This window comes from Panthera tigris, chromosome C1 (assembly GCF_018350195.1).
Source record: "Panthera tigris isolate Pti1 chromosome C1, P.tigris_Pti1_mat1.1, whole genome shotgun sequence".
Classification (NCBI taxonomy): domain Eukaryota; kingdom Metazoa; phylum Chordata; class Mammalia; order Carnivora; family Felidae; genus Panthera; species Panthera tigris.
The window spans coordinates 65,710,374-65,727,042 of record NC_056667.1 but is presented as its reverse complement, the minus strand read 5'-3'; the positions used below and the strand labels follow the sequence as shown (position 1 = coordinate 65,727,042).

Here is a 16,669-nt window from a genome sequence, read left to right as displayed (position 1 = left end):
TGAAAGGGAGGGACAGTGGGCGACCTGCAAGGAGATAAGGAAGGGAAATGGAAAGGCAGGGGAGAGGTGAGGAAGGAAAACAATCCTGATACCCTAATAAACTAACTTGCCTTCCATTGCCTCGTGTTCCTGCACATTGAGCAGTTTGTCAGTTGGCAGAATGAAGAAGTAATTCACAGATTCTGCAGATTCCAGTCATACTTGCGGGAATGGATTCTGGACTTCCTCAGGACTCACTGAGAGGATGAAACTTGGCAGAACCCATGTGGAAATTCATTTCATCTGTTTTCATTTTATACTGTCTATCATGTATTTTTGATGACTAAATGGAAAAGAAAAAATGAAATTCTACCATATGAATTTCTATTAAATATCATTTTAGCTATCAGTTGTCACACCTGTTATTTGATGCATTTCCGCCAGTTGGTATAATTATATATATTTGCAACCTATATCATTCTATGAAGCCTTATTTATTTTGCAATGAATCCAATTTATTAAAAATTTATTCAAACATCTTAATATATACCAAATATTAGTTCCCAATATATTTAAATATTTTTCACTCCGAATCTATAAGGGATTGATAACATGTGGTTGTTTTTAAGTGAAAATGAGTCACTGTTTTCCATGATAATGTCACGACAGCTCTGCAGGCTCTCTTTATGGGTCAGCACATGCGCTTAGATTTGCATACAATTTCAGGAAGTTTTGAAGCTCCCTGATGTCTCTTCTTAAACCCTCCCAGGTTCTGAAGCTCCATCAAACCTCTATAGTCTATCAGTTGCCTCCAAAATTCTGTCATTAGAGTCACATATCCGTTACATTTTTTAGTATTCTGCCATATATGTATATTTGTATATAATACCATGCAGGATTAATCTCTTAAATATAACATAAACATGTACAAAAGTGGACTTTAAAAGACTAAACAGGGGCACCTGGGTGACTCAGTCGGTTAAGCTTTTGACTCTTGATTTCAGCTCAGGTCATGATCTCGTGGTTCGTGGGTTTGAGCCCTGTGTCAGGTTCTGTGCTGACAGCACAAGCCTGCTTGTGATTCTGTCTCACTCTCTCTTCTCTTTTACTTAAAAATAAAATAAAATAAAATAAAGACAAAACAAAGATGTAAAGAATAATATCTCACTGTTTCCTTATTGATGTGACTTCAGAGTATCTATATGGTTGGGTGTGATTTATAATTAACGATGATATATTATGTAAAATCTTGTTTCAGAATGAATTCTTGATTACTTTTGTTTCTTGGCTAAATGTTTGTTTTAGCCAAACATTTTGGACTGATTAGTCCCTGTTTTTATTTCCTAAAATGCCTCATAGTACAAGTATCGACATCCCACTTTCAAAACCAGCAGTCTATATATTATAAAACACCCACACATACATACATACATATTGGGTTATTATTATGTACCTCATGAAGATGGCTCATCAACCATTCAAACTTCGGACTGGGTAGAATCTAGCCTAAATCGCAATTTCTCAGTGGGATATAAAGACAAAAATACTTTTACATGTAAATTTAAATAGATATATATTTCAATTTCTTTAGTCCCAGTCAACCTTCACATAATTTCTAAAATGCTTCCATCTTGATTTATTTATATTTCCTAGGTTAAGTACTATAAACATATACTTTGCAGAAAGTATTAAGATGATTTACTGTACTCATGTCTCTATACTCACTTGACATCTTATTTATATCTTTTCCTTTGGCTGAGTCATTTGATAAAAAGAAAGATTAAAAGAGAATATATTTTGTTAACAAAGATATTCTTTTCTGAATTTCCCTGCCAAATATTTTTAATATGCTGAGCAAAGCTTTCTTTTGGAAAAAAAAAAAAAAAACATTTTATACCATCCATTTCTCAACATTCACTTACTAAAAAGGTACTTGAATACCTATTATTTATGAGCACCATGCCAAGTACTGTAGATTCCTTTTTCAAAAGTTGATATCTGCTTCCTTCTTTTATATACTCTCAGTCTTAAATTAATTGAATTAACAGGGTACCACCCACATTTCCTGACATTTTTTCCTTCTGCAAATGCACTTTTTCTAAGTTCATAGAAAATAAGTAGTGCTTATCAACCACAAAGAATTACTGAACTGTATATAAATGGGCACTAAGAATCAATCCCCACCCTTGCAATCTGGGTCTAAAATAAATCCTGGAAATAGTGTTCATTTTATCAAGGAATATGAAAGTTGACATTTCTATACTTAGCAAGCTTATTCCTTAGTGGTGATAGAAAAGCAAAAAGACTGATCTAATCATTCCAGTATTCCAAATTACATCATAGATAGTGACTCTTCAAATGAAAATATACTTCATAGGCCTACTCTATAAGCTTTATATTCTGTAGTGTAACAAAGTATTTTAGGAGTGAAAATGACAGATGTGAGGTACATTAGCAAAACGAATAGTCACTTCTTCCCACCAGACCAAGCACTTTTATCACAGCAATTTATCAGGAACTAGATAGCAATTTAAGAGGAAACATTTGAACTACAGTATATATCGCAAAGGAAGTCAGCAAGTTTGAAATTATGACTACAAAACTAGTAAGCATTTCATTACGGATTTTAATATTTTGAAATTAAAATATCACTTAAAAGATGAAGAAGTGAAAAAATACACAGTTATCAGAATACATCGGGTAAAACTTAGGGAAGAAGGAAATTTAACTCTGATTTAGTCAGTAATCGCCTGCATTTTTCGTTCTGCATTTATACATCTACATTTTGGGGGAGTACTTGGCTGATTTTCTGGGAAGTACTGATTCTCTCCGACTGCCTGTGTCGCCTAGTGGGTTCTGCTCAAATGTTTTACAAATAAATACAAGTCTGAATTCAAGATCCAAATGCTTAAACAGCAGAGAATTTTCTACTAATTCAATTTTATTTCATTTCATTGTTCTTATCAGAAGCTGTTGACGTTCAGAAAGAGTTATTTTAAGGCTGCATGTGTTCAAGAGGAGCTCTAGAGATAAATATGCACAAAAAACTCTGATAAATGACAAAATTCCAGAATGGAAACATGCTTTGGTCGGGGGGAAACATTCACTCCCTCAGTCTTTCATTCACTTCATTAGACATGAAAAGCCTCCTCTGGGGGTGCAGTAATAAGAAAGACACAGCCCATGCTCTCAGGAGCCCATGCTGTGTTGACAAGACTGTTAATATTCAATTTGAATACAACGTAGACATGGTATGATAAAAATATGTTTAACATGCCATGACAGAAACATGAATTAAGCACCTGAGTCTGTGAGAAATCCTTTGAGAATACTGCCAAGGGCGGGGAATGGGGAGACAAGAAGGTGGGCATAAAAGGCTCCCCCTAGTGGTAGCCAGCCCTGCCTCTGCCCAAGCTGGAAGGGAGACTTCCATTCCTCTGAACAGCATCCCTTCAGGAATGGCTGTGTGAAGCGATTCTGTACAACATTAAGGGGGAATCCATACGCAGCAAGGTTCTGGAAAAGTTTAGGAGAAACACAAAAATGGGCACACAAAGACAGACATTTCCTCTTCTAGTCTGCGGCTCATGTTACTTTGAGAAGATCCAGTGCTATGAGTCGCCACGGTTTTGGTGCCATTTTAACAAGAAATAGGAAAAGGGGCACCAGGGTGGCTCAGTCAGTTGAGCCTCCAACTTTGGCTCAGGTCATGATCTCATGGCTTGTGAGATTGAACCCTGTGTTGGGCTCTGTGTGACAGCTCAGAGCCTGGAACCGGCTTTGGATTCTCCCTCTCTCTCTCTCTCTCTCTCTCTGCTCCTCCCCTGCTCATTCTCTCCCTCTCTTTCTCTGTCTCTCTCTCTCTCTCTCTCTCAAGAATAAATAAAACGTTTTTAAATTTTTGTAAAAAGAAGAAATAGGAAAAAAATTGGGGGTCAGTGGAACTGAACACAGTCCAAAGCTTACTCAGTTACATTTGCATTTGCAGACAGAATAACTTTGACAGCTTTACTAAGTGGCCAAGAGATTCCAAACATCAAACATAGGTACAGATAAATATACCCTAGCTACTCACCAAAGTCAGGAAATAGAAATAGAACAGGCAGCTCAAAGTGAGAATCTATCCTTTACTGATCTATTTAGTCCTATAATTTTACCCTAAGTGATTCACTCCTTTATGTCTTGATACAAAAGCTTAAATATACTTGAACAGGCTCAGCTATTATTAGCTAATGTAAGAATACATGCTATGTGCATTATTGCACGATGTAACAATGTGCCAAATGTAGAGAAGGGTAGCTGATGTTTGGAAGAGGACTAGAAGCAAAGGCCTGGTCAATGGTACAAATCAAAAGAATGGCAAGACTGAAAGCAAAGTTAGAATAGAGACCCAATTTGCCTATTTCACAATTTTATCTAGTGTTGGTCCTAAATACAATCTTAGAGATAAATTTTATTTCATTCTGGAGGATAGATTTTTATATCTAAAATTACTTCTCCATTTTCTTATTAATCAAAACAATTATCAACAGAAGGCCAGCTGGAAGAATTTCACAATAATATTTGCCAGTCTATTATAAAATAATGATTGCAAATTGCTCCCATTTATTGAAAATTGCTACATGCAGTAAGTGTGCTTGATATGTATTATCTCATTTAATCATCATAGCAAAACTATGAGGCTAATACAGAACTCTGAAGCTGATCTTTGTACTTCCCAATAAAACCCAGACCCAGCTACCCAAGATCAATTATTTGTAAGTAGCAAAAGTGAGATTCAAACTCATGCTTTCTGAATACAAAGCCCATACTTTTAAACAGTAAGTGTGAATGTATGACGCAGAGGAAGAAACATGTTGGTAATTAGCCTAGGAGTGTGGTCCCTCTTGCCTGTAGAGGTAAGTATTTCAGTATTTTATTTTTGAGTATTGAAGTAAACTGTGATGGTGTTTTCTAACGTTTCTTATCATAAACTCATAAAATTTCAAGGTTTGTCAAGAAATGTTAAGACTGCTTTGTTTAACTGAATACAAAGTATTTGTAAGGGTTAATAATGCATTTTTAAAAATACCTGAAAATACACCTGTAACAACTGACCACTAATCTCCTTCCGTTATACACATTCATAAAAATGAACATTTTTAAAGTTATTTCAGGATCGTAATTTTAACAACCTCTCTTGAAATGTTATGGGAACCAATGAGTTAATACTCATAAAGCACACTGTAATTCTTAGTTTAAAGGTGCTTAATTTAAAGAATATATGGACTCTTAATAAAAAGGTCAGATGTGTAATTTATTGAACTAAAAGCAAGTTCTTCTTTATGTGTAATTAATCATGGAACTTGTATTGACATGGACTGAAAAACAGTGTGGCTCATTGCAATTCAACCTCACCAGGATAGTTAAATGAGGGAACAAATTGTTCAGGTAACATCAGCCCAAAGAATACAACAGAAACTAACACAAGCATAAATGTCATAATTGCCACCGTTTAATATTCACTGGCTGCCTGCTAAGTGGATATAACTATGATAAATGCTTTTAAGAGTTTTAAAGAGAGGGAGAACATCATGGGTCAACAGCATAGGAAAAATAAGTTACATGATACGATTTTAATAGTTCTAGAGTATAGACTCTGTTTTATTTGTAGCAAGCATTATTCACATACTACTTCATTCTTTTTGTTTAATTTTTATCCATTATTTTAAATAAGAAATATTTGAAACAGATGAAAGACCATGTGTAAGCATATACAAGCTATAAAGCATAAGAATAAACTAGCTACTACCACATATATATTGTCCGTTCCTTCTGCATGTCTTATTTTTATCTCTCATTTGGAAGTAAACACTATCCTGGATTTTTTAGTATGATTCCCTCATTTTTTATGTTTTTAGCACTATCCTTGCACAGGAAGTTCATATTTGGGGGGTATTTACAAAAAAATGGCATCATACTTTATGTCATTTACCGTGACTTCTTTTTTTTCCTCTCCTCATTACATTTCTAAAACTTATCAATGTATTTCACTTTTTGTTTCATTAATTTTTATTACTGAAAAATATTCCATTATGGGGATAAACTTCATCTTAGTTATCAGTTATCTTCCCTATATTCAGGTAGGTTGTTTCTAGTATTTTGTTTTTTGCTTGTTTTTAGTATTACAAACTATGTACATTTTTGTTTCTGTCTCCCAGGGTTTATTTACAAGAGTTTCTCTAATTATACATCTAGGAATACAATTGATAAAGGGTAGATTTTTTTCTTCCTAAGTGGATACACTAAAATATAAAATGTAACTTGATCTACACCCCACGAATACTTGATATTGCTAAGCTTACTTGCTGCTAATCTATATTGCGTTCCAGTAGAGCTGAGACTATTTTATTTTTGGTTTTTGAAAACTCTCTTGAGATTTTGTGTCCAATTTAATTGAATCTATAGTCCATTTTTTAATGTTTATTTTAGAGAGAGAGGGAGAGAGAGAGAGCAAGAGTGGAATAGGAGCAAAGAGAGAGGAAGACTCAGAATGCGAAGCAGGCTCCAGGCTCTGAGCTGTCAGCACAAAGCCCTATGCAGGGCTTGAACTCACAAACCCCAAGATCATGACCTGAGCTGAAGTCCAACATTCACCCGACAGAGCCACGCAGGAGACGCGTATAGATCATTTTTAAGGAGAAGTGACAGAATTACATCATTCTATTTAAATTTTCCATAAAGACTTACATTACATTAAAATTTTTACTTACATTAAAATTTCATAATTTATGATATATTTTAAAGTGGATTGGGTTTTTTTGTTGATAGTGTAAATGGTATTTTTAATTGGAGCAAACTGCATCAATTTTTATATATTGATCCCATATTTAGCCACTTTGTCAATCTTTCTTACTATTTCTAATAATGTATATGTTATAAAATAATGTGTATAATAGCAGCTTTGCCTATTCTTTTCAGTCCTAATACATTACATTTCTTTTTCTTATTTTGTTGGCCAGGCTTTCAGTATAATGTTTGGAAGAAGTGATAATAAGTCATTTTTTGTCTTTTTTTCCCCCTGATTTTATACTTTTTGCCACAACAATGATATTTGCTATAACATAAATATTTTATTCTATTATACATTTTTTAAAGAAAACAGGAATGAGTATTGAGTTTTAGCAAATGGCTATTTTCTATATCTATTGACTACACTGTGTTATTTTCTTTCTCTAGCCAGCTAATATGGTAAATTTACTTAAAGATTTTCTGAAGTTTTATTCTTGGGCTAAACCCAAACTGGTCTTTTTTTTTTTTATATATATATATTGATGTATTAGACTGTTACCATATTTTCGTACTATCCTTGCTTAATTTTGGTACTAATGTTATATAGGGCTTATAGACTAGGCTGCCTCTTTATTCTCTATTCTCTAAATCTTTTATAAGATTACTTAAAATGATATATTTCTTGAAAATTTGATAAAACTCATCTGTAAAATGATTTGTATTTCATTTTTTCTGTGAGAGAATGCCGCTTTTATTTTCCTCCAGCAAACACATATCTTTCCTGGCAACAATAACAATAGCTAACACAAAGTACTTGTTGAAAGTGCTAATTCTCCTGTATATAATACATATAATACTTGTTACAATCTTAGAAGCAATATATTATCATTATTTCATTTTAAAGATGAAAAAATGAGGCATGGGAACAATTGCTTAGCTTATAATAGCAAAGTCATAAGTTATATCTACATAACTTTGCTCCAGAGCCTATGTCCACTAGAATTGTCTGTTGACCAGAAGTCCTATGGTTTATATCTTTTGCCTTGAAACTTGGGGAGTTTCAATCTTTCCTTTTTATTCCAATTTTAAAAGTCCTGAGAAAGGTCTTTAATTGGATATTACCCTCCACTCAACTATGCTCAGGATGACAGGGTTTATAGCAACATGACTGCTCCCATTCTTACATGAGAATATAGTGATATTAAAAGAAGCTGCCAAGATAAAGAGAGTTGCATTTATAGAAAATGGTCGAGGTTCTGGGTATACACAAGCACTGGACTAGGAAAAATATCTGAAAAACAGAAAACAATGCTATCCTCAGAAGAAAATTTCCCTTATACAAGTGGAGCTTTGTGTATATGTAAAGATTTTTTACCTGGCTGAAAGAGAAGTCTGGCCTTTGTCCTTGGTTCCAAAGAGGTAGACCCCTAGATCTTGGAATTTCTTGTGTGATGAAATTTTGTTTTGTTTCATTTTGTTTTCTTGTGCTGTGTTGTGTTGTGTTTTTTATGTGAAGGCTTTCGACCACATCAAACAGTCTATGATAACAATGTGATGTATGGTATGGACTTCGGGTTATGCGGAATCAGTGTGACAACCAAAGAGACTGGAGAGTAAATTCAGTCACGCAGGTAGCCAACCATCTCTACATGACTGAACATCAATAAATCTTCTGGACACTAAGGCTTGTGGGAACTTTCCTGTTTGGTGATACTCTGCATATCTTCATACCATTGCTAGGAAGGGTTGACACTATCCATGACTGCATTGGGAGAAGACAACTAGAAATCTCTCCTAGACTCAACTTCACATCTCTCTTCCCATTGGCTGATTCTAATCTGTATCCTTCGCAAACTCTAACTGTGAGTTTAACAGATTTCAGTGAGTTCTGTGAATCTTTTTAGTGAATTATCAAATCTGAGGGTGATCTAGGGAACCCCTGAAATCTGCAGGTGATGTCAGAAATGAGAGTGGTCTTGGGGACTGTTTCATAACTTTCTTAATGACGAGTATTTATCTGCCTGATGCCCTGCTCTTTTAGGTGAGGTGCTCTTTCAGAAAGTGCCTTGGTCCCTAATACGAAGAAATCTGTAGCAGGCAGCCCTGGCAGGGCAACTAACATGCTCAATTTTCTTTTTTTTTTTTTTTAACGTTTATTTATTTTTGAGACAGAGAGAGACAGAGCATGAACGGGGTAGGGTCAGAGAGAGAGAGACACAGAATCTGAAACAGGCTCCAGGCTCTCAGCTGTCAGCACAGAGCCCGACGCGGGGCTCGAACTCACGGACCGCGAGATCATGACGTGAGCCGAAGTCGGACGCTTAACCGACCGAGCCACCCAGGCGCCCCTAACATGCTCAATTTTCTATGGATCTGCTTCATGCTTCTATATATGTGAGTCTGTATATATATATATACTACATATAGATGCTTGTTTAATGATCTCTTCTCCTAGACTGTGAACTCCAGAAAGCAATAATCTTGTCTCTCTTATTCATTCGCAGGGTCTATATTCATTTACTATTCAGATTTGATGGATTTAATGATTGGTTAATTGATTCAACCATTCAATTAATATTACTGAACGTTGGTTAAAGACCAGGTGCTGTCCTACATGCAGTGGGTCCAATTAGTCAAGAGTTCCAATTAGACCAAAGTTTCTATTCCCATGGCTCCTAAAATATATCAGGAAAATAATATATAAACAAAATAAATAATTAAATATAAAGTTTCTCAAATGGGTGCAAATGCTGTTGAGAAAAAATAAAGAGGAGAATGGGGAGAAACGAGTGGTAAATTTAGGACTGCGGTTCAGAGAAGGGCATCATTTATAAGGTAACATTTCAGCAAATAACCTGAAGTGCAAAAGCAATATGTCAGTGCTCAGAGATAGACAAAGCCATGTGAAAACCAGGAGGAAAACATTTTCAGATGGGAGACTGTCAGAATAAATTCCCCAATGGGGCCAGTGCTACTACAGTTGAAATGAATAGTGAAGAGGGAGAAAGAAATGATAGAAGGTAACATTAGATAAAAAGGAGAGCAGATTATATAAGGCCTGTGGGTCAGTAGAAGGACTTTGGCTTTGATTCTGAATGAACACAGATTGCCATTAGATGGCTTTGACTTGAGGAGTGTCATTACACAAGTAACATTTTTAAAAGATCACTCTGTATGCTGTATTGGGTACAGATTATGCAAGCACAAAAGGTGAGAATTGAAAGTCCAGTAAAGAAAGCCCATTTTTATGGAGAAGTCCAGGAAAGAGATGATGGTGGCTTGGACCACAATCAAGTTGGTGGTGGCAGTGAGAAGTAAAATAATTCTAAATGGATTCTGAATGTAGAGCTCACAGAATTTGCTGACGGGTTATATGCTGGGTGAGAGAGAGAGGAGTCAAGGGTGATCTTAAGGCTTGTGTCTCAAGTAACAGTTAGGATGGAATTGTCCTTAAATCAAATGTGGAAGCAGAAACAGTTTTGGATTTTTTTTTTTGTTTGAGAGACAGAGGAGGAGAAGAGAGGAAGGTTTTTTTTGATATTCAAATGGCATATCTAAGAAAGTAGTTCTAGGTGCTGGTGATACAGTCTAAACATGGAAAGAATAAACAACAAAGACATAGATAAGCTTCATCATCTTGTTTGCCGTTATATCATTATTTCCTTGCATAGGTGTTCAATAAATATTCAAGACATGAAGAAGCAAATGTTTTACTATGAATATCTAAAATTCTGCCATGATTTTGCCTCTATGGGGTTGTGCAGTAATAGTATTGAGGATAGGGCCAGGAATTTCCTTAGAATGCAACTCCAGATATACTCATTTCTGACCTCTGTCCACTAAGCAATTTGTTTCCTGTAACATGTTTGATTTTCAACAGTGATATTCTTGTGAGTCAGCTAGGATGTTAGTCAGAAAACAGACCTCCAAGTAAGTAAAAAGTTAAGTTGAACACAGTTTAGTTTTATCTGTTAGAATACCAGGTGATTTTGCATAAAAACAACTCTAATTTTTCCATAATTGGCATTCATGTTTTTCTGACAAAAACTGACTAAGATATTTGGCTAGTTCTTAAGGCCACTTCTGACAAGAGGAAGTTTGTTTTCCTGTTGCTCTGACAGGAAGAGGAGGATCTACTTCTCCAAAATGCAATACCCAATTAGGACACAGGCTAAAAATGATGACTTAAGTTAGTATATAGCACTCTTGAAAACTACATATTGAGATATACAAAGTTATGTGAGCGTTTATAAGTGTGTGTCCACATACTGAGTTTGCAATGCTAAATGAATCTCTTAGGGGTTGCCTGCAAAACAACACTGATAATGACAGGTGAAACCATGGGCTATCAGATGTGATCCAGACTCCACCAATCACCAATAGATGAAATTGGACACATTCTATTTTTGCTAAGCCTCAGATCTTTATTTCCAAAATGGTAATTCATTTGGCTCATGGAGTTATCTCAAAATGTACATGAATTTATATCCACTAAGTGCTTTCGAATGGCTGGTGCATGAGAAACATTTACTACATAGTACTTATTATTGTTAATACTATTGTGTTTGCAAATTTTGTATCCTTCTGTTCTTTACTTGTAATTATATCATATTAATCCTCTATGTCATTGAACAGTCTTTATAGATAACATTTAAAATACGGTTTGCATACTCTTGTGTTCAGTTATTTCAGTATTCAAGGCTATTTTTAAAAATTAAACACCGGTCTGTTTTTTAGCATTATGTCATCATGCTAGCATTTTAAAAATCTGAAATCTGTATCATTATTTTATTCTGGTGAAAATTACTGACTTTATTATACTATTGATGTGAAATGACAAATCAATTACTATTCTATAAGCCTAGCCAGTTCTGTGCCCATGAATCTAAATAGGCAAATGTATTATGTTTTGCAACTCTTTTCAAAAATAATTTTTACTCTACTTCAAAAACATTCCAAATAAATGGAATACAAACATAACAATATGGAAATTGTTATATAGTTAAGGCTGCTTCAAAACTTCCATTTATTCATGATAAAATGTATAAAAAGACAAATCAGGAAAATGTTCATGTAACAAAAACAAAATATACAGCTTGCCATCAGTAAAAAGTTTGCAGAGCCAGAAAAAAAAAAGACCCTTTAAAATCTTATTTTAAATGATTTTTTCAAAGTTATCAACTAAGGGATCTATTACGTAAAGATGAAAGATTTAGAATAAAGTATTTGGAGTTATTTTATAGCCTGTCTCTGCATCATTCTCTTGACTTGTATAGAGTCAAAATGCACATTTACAGCAACAGGGAACAATCTACACAAAAATATACTCGTGAGTTAACATTGATGATATTACACTTTTTTTAGAATAGTGCTTTTAAAAAAGAGATCCAAGGGGCACCTGGGTGGCTCAGTCGGTTAAGCCTCCGACTTCAGCTCAGGTCACGATCTCACGGTCCATGAGTTCGAGCCCTGCATCGGGCTCTGGGCTGATGGCTCAGAGCCTGGAGCCTGCTTCTGATTCTGTCTCCCTCTCTCTCTGCCCCTCCCCCGTTCATGCTCTGTCCCTCTCTGTCTCAAAAATAAATAAACGTTAAAAAAAAAAAAGAGATCCAATATCATTTTCCTTTAAACATTTTAGAGTTAAATCTTTTCTTTATATTCTTTTTTGGCTCACCAAAAATATTTTATTATGTTAATTAATATTTGAGTGGGAAATTTAAATTTACAATTCTACTCCCTGACTTACAATATAGCTATAATTTATTGTATTTGAAATGTATCACATATTTACTCTCATTTTTTTATGAATTCAAAACTGTGTTTTAATAAAAACTAGCACGTATATCAGCATCTTGAAATAACCAAAAAAAAAAAAAAACCCAAAATATCCATTTTACTCTATTACTATCACCAATTTTATATGAATGTATAAAATAACATTGACTAGTTGTGGTGTGATTTCTTTAATTATTTCCTTTCTGTCAAGTATTTAAATTGTTTGCAATATTTGAATGCTACAAAGTGGGTGTAAATTCCTCAGTGTGTAAACCTTGTCAAAATCTAAGGGTGTTTATTTTTATTTTAGAATCTATGTCAAGAATGGGAACTACTTAGTCAAAAAATGAGAATGCTTTTAAAGCTGTTTATAAACACTGAGAGATTGCTGTCCAGATCAGCCTAAGTGTTTTGTTTTGTTTTTGTTTGTTTGTTGAACTAATTGTAGTACTAGGCCACCTGTGTCAAGGCATCCTAAGCATTGTTGCTGTAGCAATATTCCCATAATAGATTTTAATAATGGACAACAACGAGTATGCATACAATAGGACTCAAAGTTACTTATCTATAGCTGCACAAGACAGGGTTTGTCCTGGAGGGAACTTGGTGTCTAATGTGGCACATTCTATATAAGAAATAAAGAATCAAAGTAGAGTAAGAATAAAAGTAGAGAAATAAAGTCAAGACATAGAGAATGAAGAAATTAAATTCCATAAACAATCAGCAAGCACACAAGAAATGGTATCCCTCATCACAAATGTGCACTCATAATGTGGAAAGACTTTTAATTTTTTTTTGATGTTTATTTATTTTTGAGAGAGACAGAGATAGGATGCGAGTGGGTTGGGGGCAGAGAGAAAGGGAGACAGAGAATCCAAAGCAGGCTCCAGGCTCTGAGCTGTCAACACAGAGCCTGACGCAGGGCTTGAACTCACCAGCTGTGAGATCGTGTCGTAGGCTCAACCGACTGAGCCACGCAGGTGCCCCAGGACTTTTAGATTATTCTTACTATGTTTCCTATTAAACCACTATACTGAATCTCTAGTTTGTTTATAACTGAAAAGTATACCTCAGATTTTTCTTTATGTTGTCCCCTAAATTTAATTTTTGATCAACCTTATCAATATCAACACATTTCTAACGTGAATTTTTTTAAAGCTCATTATGGGCGCCTGGGTGTCTGACTTTGGCTCGGGTCATGATCTTATGGTTTGAGTTCGAGCCCCACATAGGGCTCTGTGCTGACAGCTCAGAACCTGGAGCCTGTTTTAGCTTCTGTGTCCTTCTTTCTGTCTCTGCCCCTCTCCCACTTGTGCTCTGTCTCTTTCTCTCAAAAGTAAATAAACACTAAAAAAATTATTTAAAAAAGCTCATTATGATAACGCAAAATAAATGTTAAGTATAACAAAAGATTTAATGTACTTGATAAAAACTGCAGAGACCTCTTATAAATATCTAAATGTTACCATTTTTTTTTTACTTTTGTATGAAAATCTATCAATATCAGTAAGCTAATATTATCTAATAATTGCGTTTGAGAGGAAAACCAGAATTGACAATTTTACTAATAAAGCTATTAGTTCTAAGTATTTCACTTAAGATGTCAACCACTTAGAAACCAAAAGACTTTATCAATAAGCCACATTTGCTTCACTCAAAGCCCAGGACTGTGTTACAAAACACCGTGTGATAGTTACAAATTAATAAAAATTCCCATTATCACTTACAGCATGCTGGGATGCTTTTTTTCATGTTACTCTGATAAATACCATCTTATTTTTTAATGACCGTCTTCATAATCTATAAAAGCCACCATGTCGACTCTCCAGAAATGTTTCAGTAACCCTTTGATTAAACAAAATCCTTAAGGATTTCTTTGAAATCTTGAAGGTTTGTCATTATTTTTAATAGACTAAGCGAAGCACTCAAAGGATAGAGTCACAAGCAGTTAAATCACTTGGATTTGCACTTGCCACAATGAGGTACTTTTGTGTAGCATTCATATTTTAATCAAGGAGGATCTCTTTAGTTTAATTTACAACTTGAAGATCTATTATAATAAACCCAACATACTCAAAGAATTAAGATAAAGAGACATCTAATGTTGAAGTTATTGTCTCATAATAAATATTGAAAAAATACGTATGTACCCTAACTTTGTTTTAATTTCTGGACTCAATAAATTAGTGAAAAAAAAATAACATGAAAGTAAAGATTCTAATTTTAAATATTTTTGTTGTATTTAGCCATGAAAAGAAGTTATACTTTCAAAAAGTTGCTTTACTTGTGTCTATAGAAATATATATGCACACACACATACATATACACATATACATATATATGTATATATTCGTGTGTGTGTGTGTGTGTGTGTGTGTGTGTGTGTGTGTGTGTGGTATGGTATTTAATTCCCTAAACTGTGGTTCAGGGCCCTCTGTCGTATCCTAATGTTAACTCCTACCTGAGCCTCTGACTTCCTTTGTTGGCAGTCTCTGATCATTACCAACTAGATGCCAAAAGCAAATTAGGGGGAGGCCCAGCATTACGTAGGTACAAAGAATACACTTGCAGATGCCCTGGTAGCCATGCCTTTAATCTGATGTGCCAAAACTGTCTTCATGTTCAGCTCCCTCAAATCCAACATCAATAGTTCTAAAAACATTATGCTTAAGAGTAAATCCCCAAAACAACAATTGCTCACATAAGATAGGAGGTAATTGTTCTCACCTTAAAGACTAGGCATGGCCAATTTTGCCAGTTCTCGCAGGTGGCTTTGGCTTTACGGTCCTCAGGGATGACTCTGTTTTATCACTCCAGCATCCCCAGGCTGCAACTTTTTCTCCTGGTGGATAACTGCTAGAGTTCCGATTTGAGCACAGTGTCTTAAGTAACAGGAAAGAAGAAGCAGGGAGAAAAAAAAAATAGGCTATTTAAACAAGGCTTTAAAAGCAAAATCCAGAGCTCTGCTTATACCCCAATAGCCAGAACTTAGTCTCAGCAGAACCACTTGTAAGGTCGATCAGAAAATGCAATTTTTATGTTGGTAGGCTAAGTTCACAGCTTCAAGTATAGGCTACTATTATTAGGAAAGATGGAAAATATATTTGTTAGGGAAGCAACCAGCAGTCCCTGCCACACCCTCATGGCAGTCTACATTCTTTGTACCATACTGACATTTATTTGTATTAAAATGGTTGGTTTATCCTTGCTTAATGAATTACTGAGGTCAGTAACATGTCATGTCTAGTTTTGTGGTAAGAAGATCAGGACTGCCTGAAAGTTACCCTGAGGATTCATTTTGGGATACCTAGCAAGCGACTTTGAATTAAGGATTCTTCTTCTCCCATCAGAAGGCAGTTTTCTCTCCCACCCCAGCCACCTAGAGGAGTTAACAACCTCCGAAAAGCCCTACAATCCCCGATGTTAGGCAGCTAGTACCTAAATTCAGATTACTTGGCTTCCAGGAGTCTTCCTCTCTGTGAAAAAGCTATTTTCTTCAGGTTATCTGACTCTTGGTTTCAGCTCAGGTCATGATCTCGTGGTTCATAGGTTTGAGCCCTGCATTAGGGTTGATGCTGAACTGTGAGGAGCCTACTTGGGACTCTCTCTCTCTCTCTCTCTCTCTCTCTCTCTCTCTCTCTCTCCTCTCTCTGCCACTCCCTGCTCAAGCTCTCTCTCTCTCACTAAATAAATAAATAAACAAACAAACAAACAAATAAACTTTAAAAAAACATAAAGGAGAATGGAGGGCCAAATCCCCTTCACTGGAATCCAAACCCACACAGCATGTCCTGAACAGTACCTATTTAGGTAAACTCACAAGTCCATGCTCAGCAATAACCAAGAAGGCACACATCCCCTCCAAGAGGGGACGGCTGGTCCCGGTCTCTCTGCTATGCATGAAGTACAGACCCAGTAGGGAGGGCCCTGCTTTCCCTTTTGGTGGTGAGGAGTAGGACAATAACCTTGTCAGTTGTAGAGGAAGGAATTTTCAGTTAATTTGGTTGACAGAGGTCAGAATTCTGATATCAACTGTTGACAAGAGTTGTTTGGGAAAGTACTTGGGCACCCTGTGGCCCCATGGGAAGCCAGATTAGATACGGCCCCTTCTGATGAAGAAAGTAGAGGAGCATCTTCAAGTCCC

General features: G+C 35.5%; 1 long non-coding RNA gene across 2 annotated transcripts in view; it reads right to left on the bottom strand.

Moving 5' to 3' along the window:
• The window catches only part of LOC122241207, a 51,156-nt gene extending 34,661 nt beyond the window's left edge, over positions 1-16,495 (bottom strand). For both annotated transcript variants that reach the window (XR_006221236.1, XR_006221237.1), the window contains exons 1-2: positions 16,328-16,495; positions 15,253-15,407 (exon numbers count right to left, since the gene is read on the bottom strand). This is a non-coding gene — a long non-coding RNA (uncharacterized LOC122241207). The remainder of the gene's footprint in view (positions 1-15,252; positions 15,408-16,327) is intronic.
• Positions 16,496-16,669: the final 174 nt, after the last annotated feature.